Here is a 4,210-nt window from a genome sequence, read left to right on the forward strand (position 1 = left end):
AAGCTAGGACAAATGTTCGGCACAACATCGTGGGCCGAAGGGCCTGTTCTGTGCTGTATTATTCTATGTTCTATGTTCTATGTTCTATTAGCAGCTATTCATTCTCCCAGGCTTCTCAGCTGTTGTTCTCTCTCCGAGCTTCATCGCCATCTATTGTTCACTCTTCCTCCACCTCCTCAGCCCACGACTGCCCTCCCATCTTCAGCATATATACTAACCATTTAATATCTACAATTAGTTCTTGAGATGGGTCACTTCTTCAGAAACATTAACTCTGCTTTCTCTCCACAGATGCTGCCAGAAATGCTGAGTTTTTCCAACAATTTTTGTTTATGTTTGTGATTTACAGCATCTGTGGTTCTTTGGGTTTTTTTATGAATGAACAAAGAACATTTTGAGAAGAGAGTTGATCAGTTAAAGTTGTGATACTTGTGGATACCAGTAATGGTTGATATGTTGACTCCAATTGCAAGAAATTTGGAACACCGAAATAAATTCCATTGAAATTGTAGGTGTTATTAGTTAGATCACACCTGCAATACTGTGTGTAATTTTTTGTCAAATTGATACTTGTGGATACCAGTAATGGTTGATATGTTGACTCCAATTGCAAGAAATTTGGAACACCGAAATAAATTCCATTGAAATTGTAGGTGTTATTAGTTAGATCACACCTGCAATACTGTGTGTAATTTTTTGTCAAATTTAGAACTTTGACTAAATCTGTCTTCTTTCAGCAATGAACATGTCAGCCATGGTATTCCTGCAGTGTGGAGACAGTCCACACTGATCCTCCAAGGAGCATCCAGTCCAGATCCACCACTCCTATCCTATAACGCTGCATTTCCCTATGGCGAGCACACCTAACCTAAATATCCCTGAACACTATAGGCAATTTAGCATGGCCAGTCCATCTAACTTGCACATCTTTGACCTGTGGGACAAAACCAGAACTCCCGGCAGACACACACACAGAACATACAAATGCCACACAGATAGTCAGCCGAGGCTGGAATCAAACCAGCATTTCAGTATTGTGAGGCAGCGGTGCAGACCGCTGAGCCACCATGCTGCCCATTGATATATTGCAAATATAATATAATTCAAATCTACTGAGGCTATGAAAACTTCTTATAAACACTGGGTAAACCTCGCTTGGAGTTGTATGTTCAATTATAATTATCCTTGTTTATTAAAATTGTCAAGAACCTTGAAGTAGGTGCAGGAGAAATTTCCTGGAATGAAACTAGGTATAAGTGCATTCAGTTGCATGGAAGAAATTGAGAAGGTAAGACTTTTCTTGCAGTAGGGAAGGTAAAGGGAAGAATTAATGCAATATTCAAAATCATAAGTATTATTGACAGGAATGACAGTTGTGTTTCTGTCAGTAATCAGAGGAAATACCTTTGCATTTATTGACAAAAGAAAGAGAAACAACTTGAGGAAAGTCTTCTTTTATATAACTTATACTTGTAATCTAGAATGCAAAACTTGAAAGATGGTGGGAAGAAGATTTAATTGGAACTTCCTAAATGGAAATTGGACAGTTACTTAAAGGAAGTTAGCCAAGAGGCATGACAAAGGATTGGGGTTACTAGGACAACTCCAGAAAACGGACAGGTGTGAACATTCAGGCAAATGATTGAACTCTGCTATATCATTTTATCATATATTTGCTTCGACAAAGTGCATCTTTAAATCTGCACTATTCCGGTAAAGATGCTTTCAGTGCAGGTATTGGGGCTAAAAAGGAAAGTAGGACTTGAGTTACAAGGAAAGACTGGATAAGTTGGGTTTATTTTTCACGGAGCAGTGAAGGTTGAGAGGGGACCTGATAGCGGCATATTGAAACAATGAGTGGCATTGATAGGGTGAAACAATCCTTCACTACCACCCCCTGTCTTCTACCTTTGAGCCAGTTCTGTCTCCAAATGGCTAGTTCTCCCTGTATTCCATGAGATTTAACCTTGCTAACCAGTCTCCCTTAGGGAACCTTGTCAAACGCCTTACTGAAGTCCAAATAGATCATGTCCACTGCTTTGCCCTCATCAATCCTCTTTGTTACTTCTTCAAAAAACTCAATCAAGTTCGGGAGACATGATTTCGCACGCACAAAGCCATGTTGACTATCCCCTAATCAGTCCTTGCCTTTCCAAATACATGTACATCCTGTCCCTCAGGGTTCCCTCTAACAACTTGCTCAGCACTGACGTCAGGCTTACCGGTCTATATTTCCCTGGCTTGTCCTTTCCACCTTTCTTAAATAGTTAGCCAACCTCCAGTCTTCTGTCACCTCACCTGTGACTATCGCTGAAACAAATATCTCAGCAAGGGGCTAGTGGAGTGCCACCAGGATCAGTGCTAGGTCGACTACTTTGCATCATTTATATAAATGATTTGGATCTGATCGTAAGTGGTAGAGTTAGTAAGTTTGCAGGTGACACCAAAACTGGAAATGTAGTGGACAATGAAGATGGGTCAATGGGCTAAGAAGTGGCAGATAGAGTTTAATTTAGATAAATGTGAGGTGCTGAATTTTGGGAGAGCAAACCTTAGCAGGACTCATACACTTAATGGTAATGTCCAAGAGAGTGTTGCTGAACAAAGAGACCTTGGAGTACAGATTCTGAGTTCTTTGAAAGTAGAGTCTGAGGTAGCGAGGATAGTGAAGAAAGCATTTCATATGCTTTCCTTTATTAAGCAGAGTATTGAGTACAGGAGTTAGGCTGTACAGGACATTGGTTAGGCCACTTTCGGAATATTGCGTGCAATTTCTTTTTCGGTTAGATTAGATTACATTACATTATAGTGTGGAAACAGGCCCTTCGGCCCAACAATCCACACCAACCCGCCGAAGCGAAACCCACCCATACATTACCCCTTATGTAACACTACGGGCAATTTAGCATGGTCAATTCACCTGACCTGCACATCTTTAGACTGTGGGAGGAAACCGGAGCACCCGGAGGAAACCCACGCAGACACGGGGAGAACGTGCAAACTCCACACAGTCAGTCGCCTGAAGCGGGAATTGAACCCCAGTCTCCGGCGCTGTGAAGCAGCAGTGCTAACCGCTGTGCCACCGTGCCGCCCACGAGGTCCCCTTCTTATTGGAAGGATATTGTGAAACTTGAAAGGGTTCAGAAAAGATTTACAAGGATGTTGCCAGGGTTGGAGGATTTGAGCTATAGGGAGAGGTTGAGTAGGCTGAGGCTGTTTTCCCTGGAGTGTCAAATGCTGAGGGGTGACCTTCTAGAGCTTTATAAAATCATGAGGGGCATGGATATGGTAAATAGACAAAATATTTTCCCAGGTGTGGGGGAGTCCAGAACAAGAGTGCAAAGGTTTAGCATGAGAGGGGAAAGATATAAAAGATACCTAAGGGGCAACCTTTTCACACAGAATGTGGTACATGTATGGAATGAGCTGCCAGAGGAAGTGATGGAGTCTGATGCAATTGCAACATTTAAAAGGCATTTGGATGTGTACATGAATAGGAATGGCTTTGAGGGATATGGTCTGGGTGCTGGCAGATTGGACTAGATTACGTTGGGATATCTGGTCGACATGATCGAGTTGGACGGAAGGGTTTGGTTCTGTGCTATACATCTCTATGACTCTACGAATACAAACTCATCTTATTCCATTAGTAGGTGCATCAATAACAAGGGCATTGACTTATGGCAAGAGGCAGAAGGCCAAGAGAAGAATTGAGGAAGTTGTTTTCATCCAGAGAGTGGAGCACACTGCTTGGAAGGATGGTTGAGTCAGAAATTCTGATAATGTTTATGCTGTATTTAAATATTGTGTTGACATTGTCTCCACTGCTTATGCTCCATGAGCTGAAAAATTAGTTGACCGTCAGTATTTCATTGTAAGTCTGTTGAAATATCATCAACTTGAATTGTAAATGCCACTTTTCTTTTCACAGGTCTAGATGACTCAGCTGAGTATGTTTAATACTTTCCACGTTTGCATCAGAGTTTCAACATCCACTGGATTGTTTTGTTTGTAGTAAATGCGTTCTGGCATCATTTATCGAGAGCATTTCCTTCAATCAAACATCTATTCTATTATAGAAAATATAGCTTTTGAATAATTAATCTGCACAAATATTAAAACATTTAACATAAATCATGGTTATATGCTATTGCAGAATTTGTTTGGGTGTGTGTCAGGAAATTGGGGCCGGTGTCATGATCGATTGTGG

At 41.2% G+C, this 4,210-nt stretch overlaps 1 long non-coding RNA gene across 1 annotated transcript in view; it reads left to right on the forward strand.

Annotated features, from left to right (window-relative positions):
- The window catches only part of LOC122547483, an 11,309-nt gene extending 7,175 nt beyond the window's left edge, over nt 1–4,134 (forward strand). The window contains exon 2 of the long non-coding RNA XR_006311012.1: nt 3,932–4,134. This is a non-coding gene — a long non-coding RNA (uncharacterized LOC122547483). The remainder of the gene's footprint in view (nt 1–3,931) is intronic.
- Nucleotides 4,135–4,210: the final 76 nt, after the last annotated feature.

This window comes from Chiloscyllium plagiosum, unplaced genomic scaffold (assembly GCF_004010195.1).
Source record: "Chiloscyllium plagiosum isolate BGI_BamShark_2017 unplaced genomic scaffold, ASM401019v2 scaf_7578, whole genome shotgun sequence".
In the NCBI taxonomy this organism is placed as follows: Eukaryota; Metazoa; Chordata; class Chondrichthyes; order Orectolobiformes; family Hemiscylliidae; genus Chiloscyllium; species Chiloscyllium plagiosum.